Here is a 27043-nt window from a genome sequence, read left to right on the forward strand (position 1 = left end):
ATTCTTGGGTCTCTAGACTTGCCACCAGGAGATCTTTTTTTTTTTTTTTTAAGTTTTTTTTTTTAAGATTTTTTTATTCATTTATTTGACAGAGAGAGATCACAAGTAGGCATAGAGACAGGCAGACAGAGAGGGGGGAAGCAGGCTCCCTGCCGAGCAGAGAGCCCAATGCGGGCCTGGATCCCAGGACCCTGAGATCATGACCTGAGCCGAAGGCAGAGGCTTAACCCACTGAGCCACCCAGGTGCCCCCAACAGCAGATCTCGAGACTCCTCAGCCTCTAGAATTATATGAAACATTCCTTATAATAAACCTCATTCCTTATAATCTAATTCTCTACAATAAATCATATATATCCTACCGGTTCTGTTTCTCTGAAAAATCCAGACTAATACATCCACCAATCAAAAGCGCCATCCCTAGACTTTGAACAGGAAGTCAGTGTGGCAAAGAAGGATCCAGAAAGAGGGGTTGGTGAAGAGAAAGGGAGGGAAAAGAGAGAGTTGATTAGACCCTCCTATTTGAGATCTGACCAGGAATCATAGGAAACAATCCTGAGGCTTTAACAAAAAACCTGTACAATGTGGAGCTTTTATTTTATCTCTGTGTTGAGGCACCGAATATCATTGATTCACAAATCAGTCTTTGGCTCTTGTCCAGATTGCAAGCTCCATGAAAAAAGAAATCTTCACTGGCCTATTCACTGGCCCACCTCAGTACCTGGAACCACTAGCTACTTAAAACTATTTGTTGAATGAGGTCATTTTTGTAAAGGAACATATTGGCCATTACTTGCAAATAGGACCATTTTATTTGGAGATTTTTTTTTTTATACTGATCAAATCACTGTAGGAACTTTGGGGAAACCCCAGGCTAACAGAAGCATAATAATAACCAAAAAGGTCTGGATTTGGACTTCAGGTTTGACTGCAGTTGGCAGAAGCCACAACATCGAACATTTCTCTAACAATGAAGAATCTAGCAATTGGCACTTTGGCTGGGATGGTGATAACCTCCAACCATACAAATTCTCATAACCCATGCCAAGATGAGCTGGGATACAGAGTAATAAGACCTGCCTGGACCATCTCCGGCTAGACAATTTCAACAGCGGCTCAACTCACATTGTGGTCTTGTTACATCTTGCTGTTGCTACTAAAGGGTGAAAGGGAGATCAAAGGAGCAAGCAGATTCCCCCTTTATAATCTGCCTTGCAATCTAATCTCTAAGTCTAATTATTTTCTTGATGTGTTTATTATATTACAAAACACCTTTAGTTCAAAATGTAACAGAAGCTTACAGTTAAATGTATATAAAAAATGGAAAATGCAGTTTCTTTCATCAGAATCGTATTTCTTCAGGCCATTGTCTGGGTGTGGCAGTGCATAGGGTGGGTAACGGAAACTCACAGTCACTTAACTGGAACAGAGATTTCTCTGGGCTGATCCTGGATACCCTAACAAGCTGCAGAGGTACAACTTACAAGCAGGTATTAGGTGCTGGTCACTAAGTTCTTTACACACACTAGCTCAGGTAATCTTCACAAATCCCAGTAAGTATGTTACCATCATTTTACCCATTTTACAGATGAGACAAAGCAGGCACAGAGAAATAAGTTATTTACACAAGTTCACACAGCTAGGATAGGAAGAAATGAGATTCAGACCCAAGCATCTGGCTCTGGTCTATGCCCTTAACTACTATATAAGTGAACACTAACGGAAAAACCCAGTAACTCCTGCCACAGACAACATGGTGCTCACTGCCACAAGATGAGCCAGGGCTAAGAATTAGTGAGTGAGGAACAAGCTGAGGAGCAAAGAACAAGTTTAAGGCCTTTTTAAAAAACCCACAAAAGTCACCTTCAGTGCTGTTTATTTACTGATTATAAAAAGGATATGTTCATAGGAGAAAAATGTGGAAAATATCGAGTATAAAAAAATGAAAACGTCATGTCAGTTTGAGTCTTTTATATCCATCCACAGATCTTGCTCATTCATCTGCGCATGTGGACTACCAATTATTCAGCATACTTTTTGCACTGTGCTGTGTCTGGCTCTGTGGAGCAATTAATTGTACAAGTCACATAAACTAACTCAGCTCTGGTTTAGAAGAGGAATTAAAGCACACCTAAGAAATTTCCATTATCTACAATTTTAGGCAAGCTGTTATTAAAAGAGATACAAATGGAGCACAAAGGATTTTAAGGCTGCAAAACTAGGCTGCGTGATTCTGTAATAGACATTTGTGAAAACTCTCAAAATGTGCAATACCAAGGATGAACTCTAATGTAAACTATGAATTCTGGATGATAAAGATGTGTCAATTGTAGACTCAACGATTGTAACAAATGTGCTACTCTGCTGAGGGATGTTGATAGTAAGGGAAACCATGTCTATTTGGGGGGATGGGGGATAATGTGGAAATCTGTGTACCTTCTGGTCAATTGGAAACCTAAAACTGCTCTAAAACAAAATGTATTTAAAACTCAAAAAAACTTAAGTTTGAAAAATTGATACAAAGTTAAAATAACTAATGAATTGTGTTTATGGTGTGCCACATATAGTTCCAAGAAGCTATAGAATTAACTCATTCAATCCTCAGTACAACCAAATAGATAAGATTATCCTTTAAATCCCCTTTTTATAGATGAGAGAGCCAAGGCGCAGAAAAACCATGTAAGTTACCAAAACTCACAGCTATTAAATGGTAGAGGCAGACTTTGAATCTGAACAGTGAGCTCCAGAAGGTCCTAATCACTACTGTCCCCTGATTTCATGAAGACTTGAGATAGCTAAGGATGGTGGGATTGCTTCAGTGGAGGGTGGGGTGAAGGGAAGAGGGGAGCTCTAGAGTGGTATAAGCAGGACAGAGGAACATTTGAAGCAGATGGAGAAGTCCTCAAGTTTCTTGTTCCTCAAGTATTTCAGAGCCTCCCAATACCTTGTGGGTGCATTTCTACCAGGGCAGAAAGCTAGATTTCTGATCCTTGGGTGGAGGGTTCACACCAAGCAAAATGACAACCATTTCCAGAAAGAGTCATAGTGGACTTAGGACCACTGTAAGATAAGCACTATAGATATACTGCATATTTAGGCCAGAGTTGAGTATCTCTGTCTCAGTCAACTTGTCCTATGCCTCTGTCTTTCTTCCCTTCATAGCCCTATCTCAAATCTCTTCTCAGTGACAGCTTGTCCTTGCCCCTCCAGGGCTGCCCCAGGACAATACTCTGCCAGCATCCGCGACCCCCTTTCCTGGCACCTCTGTTCAGGTTGTGGTTTGGCCCTGGAGGTCTACACTGGCCAGGGACAGCCCGAGATGAACTACAGATAATGAGAAAGTTCCGTGTTTGCCTGAGGCATGACAAGTCATTCAACAGAACCTCATACTAGTTAGTACTCCATCCCAGCTGTGCCCTCACTGTATATTTAGGGCTGCTAAGGAGAGCCAGTCTTGATAGCTGACAGCTTTCCTTCCCATTCGTGGAACCCTGAGCGCCATGGAAGAAATCTAAGCCACTTCACTGGGGAAAGACCATGTGGAAGAGCATAGAAATACCAGACATGCATGAAGAAGCCCTGTTAAATGTCCAGCCCACTAAAGCCTTCAGATAACGCTAGCCCCTGTGTCCACCTGACTGCATGAGATCAGAAACTAGAACTGCCAAGTTCAGCTCATTCAACCCATGGAATCATGAATATCAATAATGTTTTAAGTCTCTCAGTTTTGGATCAGTCTGTTCCATAGCAACAGATGACTAAATTATGATCATTCAATTTTTCCAGTAATTCTGAGAATCCAGAAAAGATTCTGAAATATCAACCAAGATTCATGAACAAAGATGTTTAGTATATCATTGATGCTCACTATAAAAAAAAGAAAATAAAATACAATAGTCAAGTAAACTGTATATATAACTTATTATGTAGCCATTCAATGCCTAAGAAGTTTTTCATATCATAAAATGCTTAAAACATATGTATCCAAAAAAAAAGATTAAAGAAAGAAAAGAAACTGAGTTCCCCAAGCTATACTAACTCTATGATCACATAATAGACATATAGAGAAGGATGACTGAAAGTAAACTGGCCAAAACATTAGCATTTTTAACTGAGTGGTGGATATGGGATAATTGTTATTTTCTTCCTTCCTTTCTTCTTTCCTGGATTTTCCAAATTTTCTAGAATGGACATGTTTTTTATTTTTCAGATCATAAAAGTACCATGTGCCTATTTTAAGGAAAAAAAATTCAAAACTTCATAAAAATAAAGCAGTATCAACCCAAGCCCACCTTGTAGAAGATAACCACTGTCAACATTTTGGCATTAACATTTAGGATTTACTTTCCTCTGTACATTTCCATGTATAAATGCATTTTAAAATAGTCAACAATACTGTACATGCTGCCTTATATTCTGATTTTTGTACCTGTTTTATACAAGAAAATAAATCTTAAAACATAAGATCAGTATTATTTTTCTCAGGACTTCTCATGCCTTATTATCACCCTTCTTACGTATAGGTTTTCAGATATGTGCAGATATACATAAATAATGTAACCACAGGAACATAACACCCATGCCCAAAAATAGCAGTGTAAAAAGTGTGCCATTAAGTAGTAATTTATATATGAGGAAAACCGCTATTTAGCAGCCCAGAGAAAACAGCTTCTTGGTTCTCCCTTTTCCCTTAGAGCTGCCTTGGAAGACCTTGAAACTAACACTGACCCACAGCAAGTAAGGTCTATTTAGCAAAGAAGTTACAAGCAGAGCTATGCTCAGCCAGCCTGCCCAAGTTAGAATTCTTCTTCCTCCACCTCAGACTGGCTCTTGGACCTTGGGCAAATGCTTTGACTTTGGCAAACCTTCATTTCCCTATCGAAAAACACAGGCAATTCTATTAATGACCTCAAAGGGTTCCTGGAAAGATTGAATTGAGCAGTCCATGTGAGGTGCTCAGCATAGTCAGTTATTATCTACGTGGTGGTGATATACGTTTGATCTGGCTTAAACCTCACCAAGGCAAACAGCATTTAGTCCTTCCACTATTTTGCCAACATTAAGAAAAAGAAAAAAAAATCAAAAGGCAGAAGACATTACACATTATAAAGTACACATATAACAAAATAATGTGCCACAGGGTCGCCTGGGTGACTCAGTCGGTTAAGCATCCAACTCTTGCTTTTGGCTCAGGTCATGATCTCAGGATCATGAGATCAAGCCCCATGTCAGCCTCCTTGCTCAGCATGGAGTCTGCTTGAGAGTCTTTCTCTCCTTCTCTCTCTGCCCATGCCCCCACACGTGTGCAACACATGCGCACGCACAGGTGCACGTGTGCTCTCTAAAATAAGTAAATATGTTTTTTAAAAATAAATGGAAAGAAAGGTTATCATTTAGGTTTTTATACATTTTGTTAGGCATTAGATATCTTAATAGTAACAAGAGGAGAAGGGAAGGAAGAGAGCAGCTATAATTTTTGCATGCTTGCCATATGTCAAGTAGCATACTCTGGGCAGATAAAGAACTAAATGTTCCTTACAAGTATTTTTGCCCCCATTTTACAAATGGAGAAACTGAGTATTAAGGAAATTAAACAACCTAAGAACACACACCTGAACCCAGAGTATTTGATTCCAAACCTCTGCAAGGATACTCTTCCCAACAACTCCACGAAGTAGGCATTAGTTGGAGTGTTACCCAAGGTTAACACCTAAAAATCATTCCATGCTGGAATTTATAAGATCTTTTCTGGAATAGAAAAACCTGGAAAAAATAACCCTCAAAACTAGATGTTAGTTCCCTGATCAGAAGCTGATTTCATGGCTGCACATTAAAATTACATGGACAGGATTTTTGTTTGTTTGTTTTGTTTTGTTTTGTTTTTTTGAGAGAAAGAGAGCAGAGAGTAGGGGCACAGGGAGAAGGAGAGAGAGAATCCCAAGCAGGTTCCACACTCAGCCCAGAGCCCAACAGGGGGCTTGATCTCAAGACCCTGAAATCATGACCTGAGCTGATATCAAGAGTCAAACGTTTACACAACTGAGCCACCCAGGCACCCCTAGACAGGACTGTAAATACAACAAAAACCCCTACAGAGATTCTGATGTACTGTGTCTGGGTGACTCCAAGTTCAGCTCAACCCAACTAAGCCAGCATGGAGAAGAACTGCACTAAATAAATGGCACCAAGAACACCCATGGCGCCTGAACGGATTCTCAAGTGGTTTCCCCATCCCCTCAGCATCCCAGGATTCATACTCCATCCAGAAGCACCTACATACAGCTCTTGCCCTAGGTTTGTTCTTCTGTCTCTTTCAGTCATTCTCTGCTCTGTCACCTTAAGTCACTTCCCTGAATGTTCCACCTCCTCCTTTGCCCTTCCAGAGTTTCCTAGAAAGCTTTGGTGAAAACATGTGCTATTCTTTTCTTCCAGTGAGTTTGGAGAACCACTCTTTCTGTGGTTTAAAAAAAAAAAAAAAAAAAAAAAGAGGGGGAAAGAAAAGACAAGACAAGAGAAAATGATGGCCTTGTCTGAACAACCTGAAACTGATTCCAACCTCTACAGAAAGCTTTTGCAGTTTTGCATCCCAGAAGAATCTTGAGATGTTAAAAAGAATGTAGGAAAAGAAACCATGATATTGCTGTACAGTCTCCTCTTGAAAGGACTCTGGCTGATTCATGTGCACCTCATTATTAATTTACCTTTTGCTGCAGAGAGAAAATGCACAGGGACCAAATTTCCAAGAGGCAATATTGGGGGGGAAGAAAAGGGTTTACCATGGTGTTTCTGGAAAGGAGTTGCAAAAGATACAGAATTAAGAACAAATTGTTTCAGCAACACAAGGTTGCTTCTTGTTGAAACTGGTCTTCAAACACACCCACACACACAGACACAGGAAAACAAGGGTTTAACAGTCGTTCAAAAAGTTACTAAATTGAGCACCTGGGTGGCTCAGTCTGTTAAGCATCTGCCTTCAGCTCAGGTCATGATCCCAGGATCCTGGGATGGAGTTCTATATCAGGCTCCTTGCTCAGCAGGGAGCCTGCTTCTCCCTCTGCCTGTCCCCCTACTTGTGGTCTCTCTCTCTCACTCTCTCTCTCTTTGACAAATAAATAAAACCTTTAAAAAAGTTATTAAATTAAACAAAACTATCTAAACTGGGATAAGTAGTTACTTAAGGATAACATACTGCTTTGAAAAACAAAGTGACTCTAAGAATTCTGTAAACCCAATTTATAAATTATATGACTTATTAACTATAAAGTCACTCAAAATCATGTTCATTGCAATTATTATCATCTTTTAGAAAAGGCAATAAAATGAATACAGTATACTCAGTTTTATAATGATGTAAAATAAATTGAAATCAGAATTAGTTAACAAGGAGGTGGACAAAGTCCATTTTAGCATTTAAATATACTTGTTTAAAACTTCTCCATGGAGGGGCTCTTGTGTGGCTCAGTCAGTTAAGCATCTGCCTTCGTCTAAGTCATGATCTCGGGGTCCTGTAATGGAGGGCTCTCTGCTCAGGGGGAGTCTGTTTCTCCTTCTCCTTCTGCCCCTCTTCCTCCCCCGCCCCTCACCTGTCCCCACACATGCACACACTCTCTCTCTCCCAAAGAAATAAAATCATAAAAAAACAAAACAAACAAACAAACAAAAAACTTCTCCATGGATACAGATATATCTATATGTACGGAAGGTACACATACACAATTTTTTTCTGGTGATAATGATGAACAGTTATGTTTAGTCTTCATTTCAAGTTTAGTTTAAAGCTCTCCAGTTGAGCTTTCTAACTATACACTAGTGACAGTTTCTTTTTAATAAAACAAGGGTTACCTGGATAATGAGGATATAGCCTATTTTAATTTTTTTCTGTTTTCTTATGTTAAAAACTGAATATATGCTATTTTAAAATTAAATACCATTACCCATTCTGTTATCAAAAAAATTAGGGAAGAGGGCAAAGTCATCATATTAAAGTTAGAGCTGGTTTAAAAAAACATGATTTAAGACATCCTCTAGGAATCAAGATTTTTCCCATTCATATATTTATTTCACTGTCCATTCACATCCAGATTTTAGTTTTGTATTATATTCTAGTTAAAAGAAAAAAAGTTCTGGGGAAAAAAAACTCAAGACGTACCAGAATAGTCAGTTTTTATTTCATTTTGTTTTGTTTCCAACGCTAACAAGTTATTATATGGTCTTAGTTTAAGTAGCGTCATGGGAGGGGGGGGGTATGGGTTGGGGGAAGGATCTACATTGTCATGAACTGTACTCAGATTTTGAGTATAGTTTGTTGTTCCTCACAACTATGGGTACTTTTATACTTCCTTGCTCCTCACAAAGTATAATTGTTTCATGTTTTCTATTGTCCAGCCCCCAAAAACCTTGACTGAAGAACCAGCAGTCTGTGCCGGGTTTGAATTCATCATTAGCACCCAGGGTAACCTCAGTCCACAGAATGTAAGAAGACAAGTGAGGCAATGTTTGCGGACTCCAGCGACTGAACCCGCTCCACAACAGAAGAAATGCCCCAATTGTCCTTCCTAAGCAAAAATTGCCATGATTCCCCATAAACAAGCAGTTGTCCGTTGACTGTTATAAATAGACTTTAATATACAACCAGCTGTCTGAGAAAGAGTTTATAACTGTTGACCAAAGATACAGTGGGGAAAAGAAATGGGAGGTTTCCACATAGCGGGAGAATGGCTTGTATGCAGTAAGTGAGGGTGAACACAGATCCCCCATTTAAAATATGTTAGCATGCCTGAATTCAAGCTAAAATTAGGGAATAGCACAATGGGCTTCATGTGGGAGTCTTTTCAATAGAGACTGTATTCTTCTCTGATGGGCACCCTTGAATTCAGGATTGTGAAATAAGTAGGAGTTACCAGCAGACATCTTATAAAGTGCTGGTCAAAGGAGATATTTCGGAAGATATATAGCAAGATGCACCAGTTTGGCTGTGATAAGAACTAACTTCTACCCCTATCTCGTCCCCATTTCCTGTCCTGCTTTTCTTTATCTTTTCCAAAATGACTGTCCTTCTCTGCCTTCTTTCCAATCTTTCCAGATAACAATTGTGAAAGTGTTCTGAACAGTTTATTTTAACCAGATCCAGTCCCTGGGGCAAGATGCAGTATCAAAAATCTGATGGGCTACGAAAGAGAACAAGGCCCAGAGCAGCCAACCAGGGCACATACTTCTGTACTGCAGCAGGATCCCACCCACCGCTGCTGTGAGTTCTGATCAGCCAGCCGGAGATAAGTAGATGTGGCTGAGGCTGAAGGTAGCTGTGGTACTGTTTCAAAGCTCAGTAAATCTAAACAGGGAAGGACAAACATGCCTTAGACAAATATGGAAACAGAAGGGTGGGGATAGCAGACAGACACAGGAAAGTAGAATCTAGAGGGGAAGACATATCAGAATGTTTCTCCCTCCTGTAAAATAAGTAGAAATGAAGAAAGAAAAGGATATTTAATACAAAATAGTACACTTTGTACATTTTTAAATGTACACTTTTCTAAATGAATTCCTAATTTGGTCCCCACCCTCTAACAAATTTTAGAGACATCATAAATTTTTAAAAATCACTTAGATTAAAAAATAGGGCTATCATGATTGCTTTTGAATTATCCAGAGCTAGCACCCATCCTATGATCCCTGCTTATCCTGAAATTGACAGGGGTGAGAAAGTTTCTGCTTAGTTTAAACTGGATATTTTTTTTCCTTCTGGTTGAGACACATGTAATTTAACACCAGGTCTTATTTAAGAATTACAAGTTCTATTTTGAAGATTGAAAAACTTTAAACTGAGTAGACAAGAGAATACACCCATAAAGATGTATACCCAGAAGATTTGAAATAGGTGATATCTCATACTACAAACTTGTAAATGATTACTCTTTCCTTGGGAATCACCATTCCTCAATTTCCTTTCATAAAGCAGCACCTCCCTCAGAGTGTAGTAATAGTGCTAAGTGAGTGGGAGAGTGCCTTGCGCATGGCAGTCAGTAGTGTAATATAGCACAAACTGATGTGCTTTAAAACTTGACACTGCTTTATTTTTCATCCACGGTGACTTTGCACTTTAGTGTTCAGACACAAGTGCACAGCAGTTAACAGCTTGATGAATTTTCAGGAACTGAACATACCTGTGGGACCACCACCCAGATTAAGAACATTCCCCATCTTAGTGACCTCCCTTCATACTCCCCTATAGCCCACCTGTCAGCTAACAATAACCATTATCCTAACAGTATCAGTTTTGCTTTTTTTAAGATAAATATTTTTAATTGTGGTAAATAGACAAAATAAAATTTACCATCTTAACTATTTTTAAGTGTACAGCTCTGTGGCATTAAATATGTTCACATTGTTGTGTACTATTATCAGCTTCCACCTGCAGAACTTTTCATCATCCTAAGCTGAAACTCTATACCAATTAAACAGTCTCTCCCAACTATGCCCAGTTCTTGTCAACCACCATTATATTTTCTGTCTATGAATTTGACTATTCTAGGTACCTCATATAAGCGGAATAATATATTATTTATGTTAGCGTTGCCTAAGAGATACATATCCAACATAAGAGAACACAACTCTGGCACCATGGTTAAAAAGTGTTATTAATGATAATTAAAAACCCACTATAATTAAGTCAAGCAGTCATTACTTAGAAAGCTTCTTAAATGACAAGGAGAAACAACCTTTCTATGAGACCAAAGGCCCAACGCTCAACCAAGGGTCAGCATCCAGCAACATCCTCCATACCCAGAGAGTCCCAGGTTCTCAATTGACACAGACCAGTAACAAACACCTTCGTGTCCTGCATCCAAGCCAGCCCATGAGAGAGTACTCCAAAGAGGAATGCCAGATGGTGAGGAACTGACATCGTAAAGTGCAGGTCAGCTTTCCGCCAGCCCTAGACCTATGATACAAAGAAGGACAGGAACAGGGGAATAGGTTGTATCCCAATCAGAGACCTGTTTAACAACAATATAAGTTTTACCCTCACCTCAAGAGCCAAAAAAACCCACTCATTCCAGCTCCTCTTTTCCCACCTAAGTGACTTGAAGGTGGCAGTCAACACACAATCTAGAGCAGAGCAATATTCAGACATTCCAACATAACAGGCCCAGCTCCCTGCAGTGAGGGGGGATGATGGGATCAGAACTAGAGGGGCCTCCACCGTATCAAAGACAAGTGTCCAAGGAGGGGCTACTCCCATAAATCCATCCATCTTAGAGAAACGGAAACCAGATTTCACCTTCCCTCCCAAGAGCTCTCACCACTACAAGGACTAATCCCAGTCTCTAGCTGGAGTCCTGAGACTTGCGCGGCTACGGAGCCAGTGGAAGCCTCCCCAGTATCTTCAAAGCAGGTACACTTTCCTGTCAGGTATGTGTTCAGGTGGTACACACACATCTTGGGTTTGCCATCCTAGACCATCAAGGAGAAAAGTCTGACTTCAGAGACGACAGACCTACCTGGAGGAGCCAGGAGCAGGCAGACGCGGTCCCTGTAGGAACAAAGGGCAGGAGGGTGGACATCGTCATAGCCACAGCCCATACTTAGGGGCATCAGGATAGACGAGGTGGTCATTTACATTCCACAACCCCACCAGCTCCATGTATGCTACCAGAAAGCATCTGGAACATTCCTTGCCTGACAGGGACCGAAGCAGCAGCTATTTACTAGTGGACCTGAGGGTAAAGCCACGTCATCTGGCAAAAAAGATCTCATTCACATGGGAAGGCGGAATCCAGCTGAGATGATCCAAGGGTTCTATCCAGCAAAAACGCAGGACCAAAAATCCAGAGCCCATCGCTCCACACCAGCCCCAGTTGGGTGGTGCTGCGTCAGAGACGGCAGCACGGTGGCGATGACGCTGCGTGCGGCCGAGAGCCGGCGTGCGCACGCGCAACTGCTGCGGTCGAAAGCCGTGTGTGGGGCCCGGGAATTTGGGAATAGAGCGACGTAGGCGTCCCGCCTTCCTTTTTCCTCACCTGCCTTCCAGCGGGCCGTGGATATCCTTTCTCTGGAGGTAAGAGGCTTTCTATTCAGAATATCCTTAGTGTTGCATGGATAGAAAAACCCATTTCACAAGAGAAAGTTGAAACCAAGAAAGCCCTCCTGAGCCAGTGTGGGAAACCAATGCGCACCATCAGCTACGGCCAGCTTATGACCCAGGCAGCCCAGTGCCCCGGTCTTCCACCTTGGAAGAGCCTATCATGCATCTAAGAGCGAGTTCTTGGCCAACCGCCACATCACAGCCCTGCTGAATGCCTCACAGCAGACCTTGGAATCCTGCATGACCCTCGGGCAGTACAGATGGAACCCGTGTAGAACAGTCACATGACTGACATTAGCTCCCACTTTAAAGAAGCAATAAGCTTCACGATGTCAGGGAAAGGGGAAGCAAGGTTTTGGTTTACTGTGAGGCTGGGCTCTCCCATTCACACACCATCTGCATGGCCTGCCTTATGAAGACCAAGCAGTTCTGCCTGAAGGATACCTTCGATTACATCAAGCAGAAGAGGAGCATGGTCTTGTCCAACTTTGGCTTCATGGGCCAGCAGCTCTTGTGGTATGAGTCTGAGATCCTACCTTCCACACCCACTCCCTGGCTCCCTCCTGCCAAGGAAAGGCAGCCAGCTCTTCATTCATGGCCCATTTGCAAACATTGAGCCCTAAGATGCAGGGTTACTACTGCACATTCCCTGCCTCAGTGCTGGTTCCAGTGCCTACACATTCAGCAGTCTCAGAGCTCAGCAGAAACCCCACAACCACAGCCACATCCTGCGAAAACTGGGCTAGGGGAATTAGCTCAACCCCAACAACTGTGATTTTATTTTTAAACTCAGACATTTCATATAATATTGAACCCTCACTGTCTCCCACTCTGAGTGATAGTGAGTAGTCCCCAGATCTGCAAACGAACTTCAGACCAACCTTAGGGATGGGTTTTTGGGACTGAAGGAAGGTAAAGCTTTTCTGAAAGCACAGCATGTGTTGACTACTGTACTTCCAGACCCGGTGCCTTCTCAAGACTGCAGTTCTCTGTATGCTGACTAGTTCACCTTTTCATTTCAAGCTAAGGCAATAGATAACCTGTAGAAAAATGGAAAAAGCGGGCACCTGGGTGGCTCAGTGGGTTAAAACCTCTGCCTTCAGCTCAGGTCATGATCCCAGGGTCCTGGAATCGAGCCCCACGTGGGGCTCTCTGCTCAGCAGGGAGCCTGCTTTCCTTCCTCTCTGCCTGCCTCTCTGCCTACTTGTGATCTCTGTCAAATAAATAAATAATATCTTTTAAAAAAAAGAAAAATGAAAAAAGCATTTATGAAGTCAATTCATTTTAAAGGAAACACAATTTCCTCCTTACTTTAACTTTGGCAATCTCAGACTCTGTCTCCATTGCTTCAGGGCATAAGCTTATCATCATCCAGTCAGGAAAATAACCCAACAGCGTATGTAGGGACACAGTCTGTGTGCTGATTTCTAATCTCAGATGTTTTTGAGACTCCTTGAGCCCAGTGGAGGCAATTGCTTGAAGTAGTGAGATATTGATCTTTCTGGGTGTCCTGTGTCCTATGTTCTTCCCTGACTTTGGACTTTGCACAATTCTTATTCATACTCAAGACTTTCTTATCATACCTCTCCTCAAACCATCTTTTCTGTCATTTGAAAAAAGTTCTTCAGATCTTATACCCAGTCAGGCCTTTGAGGTGGTAGCACTGGGGTGGGGGGCGGGAAAACAAAAGTACCTACTGTCTAAGTCAGGTGGCACTGAAACAGTCATCTCCCCTGGTTAGTTGTCCTTTTATGTGCTTGTCTCATCTCTTAGAACAAGTGTTTTCTTCCCTGACCATAGGGGTTGTCTTCAAGCTGTTTGTTGACTTCTGGAATTTACAGGTATTACTTTTTTGTCTGCAAGTTATTTCTTCAAGGGCAAAAGCAGTAATTCCCTAAAATCCATATGAATGTGAAGAAAAGCAGTATGTAACTGGTTGTTGTTGTTTGTAGTACAAAATAAAAATAGTAAAAAGAAAAAAAAAACAGAGACAGAAGCACAAAAACAAACCAAGGGCTACACCCTCCTATTGCCACCACTTCAATCAGTCTTACTTTCCAACGCTGAGCTGCCTTTATCACAGCCTTAAACTACCCTTCTGCACAGATGTGGGCCCTTGTCTAAACCCTACAATGTAGGACTGATCATCAGTCCTAGAAAAATTGAATTTGGGTAAGAGAATCTTTTATTCCCAGGGCAACATCAATACCTACTCCTGCTTATAGAGAGTAGAGGTACAAGAAGTAATTATACAGAGTGTTTCTTAAACTAAACCCAAAAATGCAAGTATATAATAGTAAACAGAAGCGCTTATTTGGAAGGTGTGCACTGACAGTCTGTATCAGTCCAAATGCTGGCAGCAAACACAGATGGGGACAGTTTATAAATTACAAACAATTTAACCAACTTTATATCCTCCAGAGCAGTATGCTTCTAGGACTTCAGCAAACACCAAGAGGATTTGTTGAAACACAGATTGCTGGGATGCCTGGGTGGCTCAGTTGGTTAAATGTCTGCCTTTGGTTCAGGTCATAAACCCCAGGTCCTGGGTTCAAGCCCCACACAGGGCTCCTTCCTCAGCAGAAACCTGTTTCTCGTTCTGCCTGCCGCTCTCCCTGCTAGTGTGTGTGCTCTCTCTCTCTCTCTGACAAATAGAATCTTAAAAAAAAAAAAAAAAATTATTAAAAAACACAGATTGCTAAACTCCCTCCCCAGAGTTTCTGATTCAGAGGTCTTTGGTTAGGTCTTCCATGAGATCCAAAATTTACCTATCTAACATGTTCCCAGGTGATATTGGTCCTGAGACTACACTTTGAGATCAGCTAGCCCACATTATTTATACCAGGACTAACAGAAAGAAGATATTCATTAAGCTTGTATCGATTCATTGATAATAGGCTATGCCTTGTGTGTTTTGTAGCTCTCAAATCCTTAAAAAAAGAAGCTCATCAGGTAAAAAGGATGAAATTTACTAAATCTGGAAATTATCAAAGGAAGTACCCACGTAAAGAAAATAGCATTTGAAATTCATACTCCCAACATTCTTTTGTTTTGTTCAAGAAGAGGAGACATTTGGATCTTCAAAAATTAAGAAACAGTCCTCTTTGTGTTTCCCAACACTTACAGATTGTTATGAATATCACAGGAGTAGTCTGTCAATTAAACATTCAAGGTAAGTCATACTTCACTAACAAATTAACCAGAAGTTCACAATATTTGTTTTTTTGGGTTTTTTTTAAGAGTTTATTTATTTGACAGAGAGAGATCACAAGTAGGCAGAGAGGCAGGCAGAGAGAGGAGGGGAAGCAGGCTCCCCGCTGAGCAGAGAGCCCGATGCAGGGCTCGATCCCAGGACCCTGGGATCATGACCTGAGCTGAAGGCAGAGGCCACTGAGCCACCCAGGTGCCCCAATATTTGTTTTTCTTAAGAGACCAAATCACGGGGCACCTGGGTGGCTCAGTGGGTTAGGCCGCTTCCTTTGGCTCAGGTCATGATCTCAGGGTCCTGGGATCGAGTCCCGAATCGGGTGCTCTGCTCAGCGGGGAGCCTGCTTCCCTCTCTCTCTCTCTCTGCCTGCTTCTCTGCCTACTTGTGATCTGTCCCTGTCAAATAAATAAATAAAATCTTAAAAAAAAAAAAAAAAGAGACCAAATCACTTTGACACACATATACAATCAAAAGAAGAGAAACTTGAGGGTTATTTACTCTCATTAAAAAATTCAGAGTGCATATTCCAAATTATCTAAGTAAGTATATCAAAAGTAACAATAATCAGTACATTCCATCTTTAGAAATGCTTCATCAACATTATTAGCTAATAAACTCACACAGCAAGTTTGTGAGGTAGTCATTATTATCCTTGTTTTGCAGATGGAGAAACTGAGGAAGGAGGAGGTAATGACTTGTCCAAGGCGGGCATGAGTCAGCTTCAAATGCAGAGTAGACTCTAGGTTAAGACAAATGCTTTGGATTTTTGTCTCTTAAAAAATCGAGAAATACAAAACAAAACCAAAGGAGAAAATAACTCAATTTAGGAAAATGAGCCTTGGTAAAGGGAATAGTTTTGTGTGTGTGTGTGTTTTCAACTGAGAACAGAATTTCCAAAGCTAGTAATTTGTATGTGCCAAAGTTTCCCACTAATTATCACCATCTCCTCTGTGTTATCTTTCTAGTAAGTGAGAAGTTGATGATAACTCTCTTTTGACTCAAGAAGCTTTCCTTTTTAATGAACAGGGTCTTATGGAACCCCAATTAAATAAGTAGTGAGCTTATGGAATTTCTAACAAATATGGCTTTCCTTTTTGGTGTACATAAATTATTCTTCAAATTTTCAGTGAAGAAAAAGGGGTTACTCCTGTGTAATTCCCAGACCTTCCCTAAATGCCTTCAAAAGCCATATCAAGTGTGAATGTATTAGTCGAAATCCTTCATGAATTTGTAAATTACTTTAAATAAAACCCTTCAAAAATAATTTTGCAAGAGAGGCTTGTTTTTTTAATTTATAGCTAAGCAGCTGTTGTTTTGGTGGTGTCTTCAGTCTCTTTTACACAAAAAAAATTCTGAAAATGAGTCATGTAGACAAGAAGACCAGATTGCTTTACATAGTAAATGTTTTTGTATGCTTGCCTCAGAGAACTTCTAAAATCTCAAGAAAGTAAACACCAAAAAAAGATCATACATTAACCCTCACACTGGAAAAAATGTTAACCAATGATATGTGCAACTTATACTCCAGTGGATTTTTTTATTTCTCGTGTATTTCCACGCAATAGCTGAGTGTGTCCGATGAGCACATAGGCTAGCAAAATACGAGACAATTTCTCTGAGCCTCTGCAAAGCCTAGCAGATGCCTCCTCAAGGGTGTAAGAACTGACCTGAAATCATTTACTCTGGTATGCCTGTATCTGCATCATTCACTTCCATCCACTTGGATGTAGCAAGAATCAGAACGTGATGAAAAGCATGTAGTTACTAATACGCTCAGTATATTCTTGGCACTTGAGGTGATGTATGTAAAAGTGCTTGGTAAATTATAAATTCCAAGTCCCTTCTGTGGACAGAAGTGTCATATAGTTCAGTAATGTGATCATCTCTAAGCTTCTGAATGAGTACCAGTTAAAAGAAATTAACATTTACCGTAAAATCTATATGTGTTTTTTCACTGATTAATAAACTATATATGTATACTTCTCTACTAATATATTATACATATTCTAAGACACACAAAATAGAATTGAAAAGGGATAATAAAAATAAATAAGAAAGATGGGCCACCTGGGTGGCTCAGTTGGTTAAGTGTCTGCCTTTGCCTCGGGTCATAATCCCCGGGTCCTGGGATGGAGCCCTGCATCTGGCTCCCTGCTCCGTGGGGAGTCTGCTTTCCCTCTCCCTCTGCCATTCACTCCACTTGTGCTCTCTGGCTCGCTCGCTCTCTGATAAATAAATAAATACATAATCTAAAGATAAATAAATAGGAAAGAATTTATAGTATTTTCTTCCTGCTCTCAATGGATTATCTTTGGAAACTACTGCTCTAATGGAATGTCAAGTCTATTTTGAAAATAAGGGGTGATAATTATAATTAACATATAGTATATGTAAATATTGCTAAATATTACTAATTCTAGTGTTTTACATATATTAAGTTGTTTTATCTTGGTATCAGCCTAATGCAAGAAGTGTAATTATTATCTCCACTTCAAAATGATGAAATCATGGCACACACAAGTCACCTAACTTGTCTGTAGCCACACAATTCAAAGGAGAAGGGATGGGATTTAAATCTAGGCAATCTAGAGCTAGACTTTAGCTAATCTGAAGTTCTGAATGCCTGGCATATTACTATCATACTAACCTCTAACTAAAGGACCCCAATTCATTAGTTTCCATAATACCTTCATAATGGCACGTATCTTACCATATTTTAACTGTTGCTTTGAGTGTTTGTCTCTTTCACTAGAATGAAAACTCTTTGAGCTCAAGGACTAAAGTACTTGTATATTTGAATCGCAGCTTTGATCACAGTGCCTGGTATCTGGAAAGCATCTGTTGAATAAATGGCTAGATGAAAGAAAATATCTTATCAGGGTTGTCCCTTCAATTTTTTTATAGTATCCTTTGAAACTAAAAAGTTACTCATTTTGATGAAGTCTAATTTCTTTTGCTGCTTGTGCTTTGTGTCATATTTAAGAAAACGATTATGAAATACAAGGTCACAAAGATTTACTCCTATCTTCCAAGAGCTTTATAATTCTACCCCTTACACTTGGACTTTGATCCTTTTTGAGTAAATTTTTATATATGCTGTGAGGTATGGATACAACTTTATTCTTTTGCATGTGGCTATCTGGTTATCCCAGAACCATTTGTCAAAAACACTATTCTTTCTTCCATCTAATTGTCTTAATATTTGTGTCAAAAATCAATTTACCATAAATATGAGGCATTATTTCTGGACTGTCAGTTCATTCCACTGACCTGTATGCCTGTTCCATATGCCAGTACCATAATATCTTGATTCTTGTTGTTTTATAGTAAATTTTGAAATCAGGAAGTATGAATATTTCAATTTTATTCTTTTTCAAGATCATTTTGATGCATATATTTTTTAATTTACTTCATTTTTATCCACATATCATTTTTATAATCAATTTTGAAACAAAGTCCTAGTGATAATTCCATGTAAAACTGCCTGTTCCTCTTTGTGGAGATGTTCTCCCCATCTCTTCTCTGGGTTGTTTAAAGGGCAAGGCTCCTCTTGCTGAAACTAACTAAGGCAATGTTTCCAAACAAAGCCCATATGTGAGGTTGACCATTCTTCCTTCTCCCTCAAAGTTTCTCAGACCAGGTCTCATCTCTTTGCATTGTTTTTTTAAAAAATCTCAAGATTTTTTTAACAAATACTCTATCTCTGACAATTCCAGTTGAACTGCTCAAATTGAAATTGAGCAAATGTCTTAATAATAGGCTTTTGGGGGTATATTTTTTTTTAAAGCATGTGTATACAAAACATGCACACAGAGACAAGCATGAGTCATAATGGTGCAGGTGTACATTTATTTTTAACTTATGCAAATGATATTGTGATAAATGTACATATAGAGAGATATTTATCTTACTTTTTTTCACATAAGTTTCCAAACACAACTTTCGTAATGACCAAATACAAACTTGGTTTCACTCCCTTGCTAGAGTAGAGTATAAATTTTAATTTAAAAACAAACAGACCTCCCCTCACCAGGCATTAGGCTACCTCTGTTGACAGTTGTTTTCTTGAGAGGAGTATCAGTCCCCTGGTGCCACCCCACTGGCTGTGCCACCAACCCTGAGATCAGGACCAGCCACTGCCTGACACCATTGATGCAGGTGCCTCTGAAGAGGGTCTCATGACCTGAGAGGTGGAAAGGGAGCCAACGAACCACTGCTTTTAAAACTCGTGGAACTATTTGAGTCCCTTAATAATTTTTATTGATAAAACTTTTTTTTTTTTTTAAAGAGGAGGAAGAGGGAAGGGGAGCTTGGAAAATAAATCAGTAAACCACCACAATATTCCAGGAAAAACTGAACTCAGAGAAAGGATGGAAATGGGGGGAAAGTGGGAGAGAACTGAAAGAAGTATCTTAGGAAAATTCTTTTTTTTTTTTTAAGATTTTATTTATTTGTTTAGAGTGCACAAGCAGGGGATGAGCAGAGGAAGAGGAGAGAGAAAATCTCAAGCAGACTTTGCACTGAGTGTAGAGCCCGACCTGAGGCATTGATCTCACAGCCCTGAGATCATGACCTGAGCTGAAATCAAGAGTCAGACACTCCACCAACTGTGCCACCAAGGTGCCCCTTCTTCACAAAATTCTTAGGAATTAGTGCTTTCATGTGGAGGAGAGACACTGAGATGGCTGAAATCTCAGTTTATTGGGAGAACAGTGTGTACCTAGAGGAAAATAAACTATATTATTTGGCACATATTGTCCAACTCTTAGGATTGGTGCATCATTATACACTATGATGTTTTCTAATTACATAATTGTAGAATCTGGTGCCTGTTTGTACAGGACTGTCATCCTCATGAACAGCTTCATGTTCATATCATTTTTTAACAACACTATAAACTTCTTTGCTTTTTATCACTTTCAAATGCCTTCTTGGTTCCACACAGCTAAGGATATTATAGATTCTCTGGGAACAATCCATGGTTAATTGATGATGTAAGGTAGAAAAGACAGGTTTTTAAATGTTGGGAGCTGGTAACTAAAAAGAAACCCAAATCTATGATTCTAAAATTACTTTATTTATAAGTACTTTATATTTTATTTTATATAGAAGTAGAACAACTAACACTTATGTAGTACTTTCTGTGGTCCAGACACTATTTTAAGTGCTTCATATGTTTTAACTCATTCACCCCTCTCTCGGACCCCATAAGATAGGTACCACTATTATGCCCATTTTCTAGATGAGGGAACTAGTGCACATGGAGATTAAGTAATTTATTCAGTTACACAGCTACTAAGTTGCAGAATCAGGTTCAAACCCAGGTGGTCTTGCTCCAAGTTTACATTCAAATATATATGTCAATATGGTATGACACTGGGATGTAATATAACTAGAGAATAGCACAGCATATCATAATGCACAGTGTGATTCAGAGAAAGACTGTTCAAGCAACCAGAGAGAGAGGTCCTGGTGAATGGAAATGAGTGGGAGAAAATTTCCTAAGGAGAAACAATATAAGTGAATCATAGGTCAGTTTGCTATAAGTCAATATACCAAATGATTTATTTGCCAAATGACAGATTTGCAGAAGTTTGTCAGAAAATTCATCGCAGCTATGTTACCATACAAGACATCCACGTGGCCAGGGGCAAAATGGACAGAGGCATCTAAATTGTGAGAATGGTAACTAAAACTGATAATTTGACGAGTCTAACAAATCTCTAGCTACAAGACTATAGCAAAGCTTTAAGGAAACTAGAATATAGGAGAAGTCCCCGTAAGGCAATGAAGTATGAGTTTGTGATTAAATCATTCATGGAATGGATTTTCAATGAACTGGCTTGAGGCAAATTCACTTATTGTCACCGAATTGACTTTTACTACATGGGCCTGATTCAACAGGTAGAAGTGAAGTGTATAAATGTAGGTTAGGTCCTACTCTGAATGATCTTGAATCCTACTGTACTGTAACACATGGTAAGGAATATGCTTTACAGTGTAACTACATGAATATGCATACACACACACACACACACAGAAGATCCATGTTGCACTTCAGACAATGCACTCTCATATTTTCTATCCTATTTGATTTTTTTTATAATGGTTACAAACCAATAACATGATTTCCTAATCATTTAATTGGTTTTGACCTGCAGTTTATAAAATCTTGGAACAGAAAATCTGTTGTAACTTCCTATATAGTATAAGATTAATAGTCCTATAGCACCAAACTAACATGTCTAATACTGTTTTAGAGAAAATCATGGATATAATTCCAGCTTAGCTCCTGGAGAAGCTGGCGGGAGCCCCGGTGTTAGTTCTCTCTTCTTTGTGAAAGCAGGGCTCCCTGGAATGGATTCACCCTCCAGAGAGGGGCCAGTGCCTTGGAAAGCATCCCAGATCCAACTCAGTGTTCCAGGATGTAATTCCCCACTGCAAGGGAATGTTCTATCTACTGTAAACCCTGTTGTGGGACTGTAGGGAGATATTGCAGCTTCAGCCCAAACCCTGTTGTGGGACTGTAGGAAGGAGATACTGCAGGAGGTATGGCGGCCCTGGCCTCACGGGTCACAGAGGAGCTAGTTAAAAGGGAGGAGGGAGATGCCTTGGTCACAGATGCCTCACTAATGGAGTCCTTCCTTCTCCTCTACCAAAACCACTGATTTAACCTTCTGCTACTCATAGGAATTGCTCTCTCCCTTTTCCCACTAGTAAACCGAACACCATCTTAAGCCATTCACTTCCTCTTCTGGCCTGTCAGCAGCCCTAGAGATTTCCTAAAGGGTATCATGCTGGCCATAAGAAATGTACAGATGGGTTAGGAAACATGCCTTTTCTTTTTCACTTGTGCTGGGAAGGAAAAGACAGGATTGCACATAAGATACTTCTGAGATTTTCAAGTGCAGCAGCATTAATTTATCACCATTTTAAGAAAAACCAGACTTAGGTTGTTTTGACTGGGCTTTCAGGTCATCTGCCTACAACCACTATTTTATGATACTGTTTCTAATTCAGTGACATAGAAATATTAGAGGGGAAAATGATAAAAACATACGCCATACGCTATTGTATAATGTCTCATCATTTGGCCATGCATTTAAACAAATTAGATGCTGATTATACTTCAAGTGTAAAACGCTGAGGGCCTCTTCTGCCCTTTTGAGTTCAATTAACTTTTTAATTACTTGGTAAAGGGAGGCACTTCAGAAAATAGAGGTAACATTTCACCCAAAGGCTTTTGTAAAATTAAGAGTCGAAGAACAATGATATTTTTATCTGCTATTGTTCACTGCTGGCCAGCTAATGTTTTTGCTTGTTTGTTTTTGTTTTTAACCATCTCTGTGTATCCATCTCCACTGGACTTGTGTTAGCCCTACTGAATGCTAATAGAAAAGATTAGAATCAAAGATGAAGAATAAATAAAATCCTACTTGTTTTTAAGTATTTGCAAATTTCTGGGACTCATCCTTTCTCGCTGGAGCTTTCCATATTGAAATCAGCCCAAAACTCAATTTAGGAAGAATATGTGATTAGCATTCCTTCAGTTATGAGGCCTTTATTAAAGTAAAGTGTTTTTTCGGCATCTTTGGTTGATATTTTTTCTTCCTTATCCATGTGAGCATCTTTAGAAAAAGATGAAAGAGCTGAACTTTGAAACAGACTTACTAAGAGGGTAAATGTGACGTACTCAATTTGCAAAACTAAAAAAATACAAAACTGAGAGTGTTATATCAGTATTTGCGTATCCTGAACAGCTAGTGTTGGATCATTCTACTGAAATACCTAAGAATCTGTTATGGAATTCCAGGCCCACTTTGGAGAGCCGATAACTCAGTGAGTTAGAACATAATGCTAATTAGCCGAAATGACAGTCATGGTCCTTGTTTGAGTTACTCAGCATCATTAAAAGAAATTTTGTTACTTTTACCACCCACTAAACTTTTAGCCCCAGTGACCTGCTTTTGTGCTACTGCTCAAAATAGGACTGGTTGAGGACCTTGATTGATTTCACTATGGTTATACAGAAAACCTTCAAGTGCCTGGTGCCTGATAGGCACTTGATAACATTTGTTGACTGATTAGAGATGCCTGATTGTTACACAAAGAGTACATTTATTCTTCCTGGAAGCAGTGATGTATTATGGTTAGAAGACCAAATTTAGAGTTAGCATCCTATCGTGCTAATTTTCCAGCTAAGTGATTTGCAGCATGATAAAAAAGAAATCTCCCTATGATTCCATTTCCCAGTCTGTAAAACAGGGGGAACTAGGTCTGTCTCCAAAAACACCTGTGGAAGAATTAAGTGGATGACAGTGTGCAAAAACACCTGATAGACAGGGGCCCTGAGCAAATGTTGGTTGAATTGAATCCTACATTTTCATTGTCATGAATGAGTTTGTCCTTAATGTTAGGCTTTCCACCAATAATTTTAATCTATTTATTTTGTTCTCTGGATTATGTAGTATTCCTTTTCTCTTAAAAATAACCAACTTGGGGCACCTGGGTGGCTCAGTGGGTTAGGCCGCTGCCTTCGGCTCAGGTCATGATCCCAGGTCCTGGGTTCAAGCCCCACATCGGGCTTTCTGCTCAGCAGGGAGCCTGCTTCCTCCTCTCTCTCTGCCTGCCTCTCTGCTTACTTGTGATTTCTCTCTGTCAAATAAATAAATAAAAATCTTTAAAAAAAAAATAACCAACTCATTTTGGGCAAAGTACAGAGATGCAAGCAAAAATAATAGGAATATAAAATATTACAAAGCCAATATAAAGGATTAAGACTGACTTTTAGGTATTAGCAAGCTCACAGTGTGTACGTTGGTAAAGGAGGCAGTGAATCCAATAGTAACTTGCCCAGTTAAGGACAGCTGCAGCATTTCACAGAGAACTGAGCTGATGGTGATTTTATGCCATCCTCTCCTCAATTATGGCCTCTTGGCAGTTACCTAAGCTGACATTATTGTTGATTAGATTAATATGAAAAGTTATGATGGCTGCTGGGATATTTTCCTTCAAATAAAATGAAAATAGAATCCAAGAAAAAGTGAGGAAATAACAAGTGAAGAAGCTAAAAATCACCTGAGTTAGAAGGGGCCACTCTGAACATATGCTCTGCTTCTGAGGAGGCTGACAGGTCCAGTATGAGACAGGCCAGACTGTTTGGGAGCTCCCCCTTTGCTTCTGCCAGACCCGATGATCAGTAACTGTCACATGAATAGGCAGAGCTGGGGCTGGCCCTGAAAGTGCAGTGAGGTCCCACTGACTGGTTCTAGCCAACAAGCCTGCAAAGCAGTTGGAGAATAAAAAAATGCAAATGTCTGGGGTTTCCTCAACCCTCAATATACAATCTAAGTTCCAACATAGGGTTAACTGTTTCAGGAAGATAAAGAATTGCTTTTAGGAAAATCTCGCAATTTAAAAATCAGCTTAGAAATGTTCTTATATCTCAGAAGCTTTTGATTTCTACTGATATTTCTATATAATTTCCACCCTTGATCATTTTAATATTTGAAAAATTTTAAAAACTTATCAAATTAGTTCACTTCATTTTACCAATACCTTATTTCTAAAGAAGGAGATGGATCTTTAAAACATAACTTTGAGACCCTCTGCAATATGAAAAGTGATTTAAAATAAGACGAAAAGTTTGTTTCCACGGTCTTACTCTGCCTAGTCCAGTGTTTTCTTATCTTAAAATAAGTTGGCATTCCAAAGTTTTCATTTATATAATAATAAGCTAGAACAGTTATGGCCTCCCGCCTTACACTGATCTCTTCAGCAATAAAGAAATAGTTCTGTGATTTTTGCCACCATTTGGAGTGCTTCTCAAAGAAAACCCATTTTAGTTTACCTTTGCCTCTCTCTCAGATGGGCATATGACCCAATTTGTTTTGTAGTCTATAAACTGAGGAGAGTAAAAGCTTCTGCTTAGCTTCTTCATCTTGCCATGTTCTCCTGCAGCTTGGCCTGGCAGATTCTCTGCCAAGAATCATCTGAGACAACGGATATATCTTGGAATTGCCAACAAAATGTGTGAAGGGGGGGGGGGGGTTTCTCCAGAAAGACAGCCTGTGTTTTAGAGCTGTTGATTCAATGACATTTTCATTTCAGAAATTATTTTTCTTTGTAATTTAATTAGAGATGGAAGTCAGTAATAGGTGTCCGCAAAGGAAATGCAGAGAGGCACTAAACTAAATCCAAAAATGAAGACTATTTCCCCCATCTCATGAATTGTATTTCTTTTTTAGTTTTTTTTTTTAAGTTAACCAAAAACACTTTTTAAAAATTACTTACTGTGCTGAAAAATAGGCTGTGTCCACAGCATACACTGAATATATTGCAAGGATTGGCCTTCAGGGTTATAATTTCAGACTGAAGAGCAAAGGCTTCATAACCAACTCAAAGTTTCACCACTAGAGTTTGGGGAAAATAAGTCAGTAAAGTTTTATGTTCCCCAAAGGGAACCTGGCATTCTAGCATTTAATGTCACCCAGACTAGTCCTCTACCCAAAACTTAAACTTCATAATGTATATAAATTAAAGTCTTGTTGTAGAAACACTCTGATTTTCAAAAAGTTAGGCAAGTTATAGGACTCTAACAAAAACTTAGCCAAAACAAAATCACTGGTAATAAGGCAAACTTTTTTGAAAGATTTATTATTTCATATTTGTATGTATTATTTAAATTTATTATTGAGAAAAGATTCATGTCTGTTTTAAGATGGACAAACAACATAGAAGTAAAAAGTGAAATTTCCTTCAACTCCCAAGAGTTGCTATTAACTATCTTATATGTATTTGAAATATATAAAAATTTGTCATATTACATTAACATTATATATTATACATAATAATTATAGGCTTTATAAAAATGGAATTTTATTCTATTCTGGTACTTGCTTTTGCACTTCAGTACATGTTAGACATCTTTGTCAATATAATAAATAGGTACAAGTTACTTCACTCTTCCCCATGAGTGAATATTCACTTAGGTAGCATAATTTTTGAAAATCCAACCACAACTAATTAGCATCTGGTGCACTGTCACTCTGTCATGAATGTAAACAACACTCTAAAGGACATTCTCAGTTTTCCATAAAATAGAAATGGTTCTCTGCAGTGTAGAAAACCATGCTGCTTCAAAACACAGTTTTATTTAAAAATTTGAAAGCTATTTCACATTGTCCTCTATGGTTCTATACTGGATGCCTCCTGTGCCCATCTCTCATCTCAACCACCTTTTATTTCCGTCATTGCTATAGCTATGTGCAGCTGTCTGTAGTGGCACAGCACCTCATTCCAGCCTGACCTCATTATCTCTCATTTCTCCCCAGGGTCTCTCAAGGCCTGGGGACACTGATCAGCTTTTGCATATGTGCACACCTTGAAATGTGACAGGCTAACATAACACTTATTGGTGCAACTCTTATGCAATGAGGACAGGAGCTGGTGGGTAAATGCTCCCCTCCTCCTCCCCATGTGCAATTGTGAGGCATAATCCACATAGCTCTTCAGAAGATCCCTGAAGGATTTAGTCCAGACTGCCTACAAGGATGGTAACCAGGTAGAAAAGGCTCCCCTGGACTGTCTTTAACCCTCCCTTTTCACTACCCGACTCCTGTTCCCCTGTCTCAGGCTCTGCTTTCGGGGGGACCTCAGTCAACATAGATAGAGATTAAATCCTACCAATGGTGACTGTTTCTTCTTATCCGTAGTCACACCAGGCATTGTCCACCCTTTTAAATCTTGTCAATG

The 27043-nt window shown here is 39.5% G+C and overlaps 1 long non-coding RNA gene and 1 pseudogene across 1 annotated transcript; one reads left to right on the forward strand and one right to left on the reverse strand.

Moving 5' to 3' along the window:
• Nucleotides 1–11638: 11638 nt before the first annotated feature.
• Nucleotides 11639–12930, forward strand: LOC125101174 (dual specificity protein phosphatase 5-like; annotated as a pseudogene).
• A 6898-nt stretch (nt 12931–19828) lies between these two features.
• Nucleotides 19829–25936, reverse strand: LOC125101062 (uncharacterized). Its single transcript, XR_007127751.1, has 4 exons — nt 25583–25936; nt 24368–24570; nt 22726–22917; nt 19829–20009 (listed from the first exon to the last, which is right to left on the reverse strand). It is a non-coding gene; the product is annotated as an uncharacterized LOC125101062 (long non-coding RNA).
• Between the last annotated feature and the right edge of the window lie 1107 nt (nt 25937–27043).

This window comes from Lutra lutra, chromosome 5 (assembly GCF_902655055.1).
Source record: "Lutra lutra chromosome 5, mLutLut1.2, whole genome shotgun sequence".
NCBI classification, from domain to species: Eukaryota; Metazoa; Chordata; class Mammalia; order Carnivora; family Mustelidae; genus Lutra; species Lutra lutra.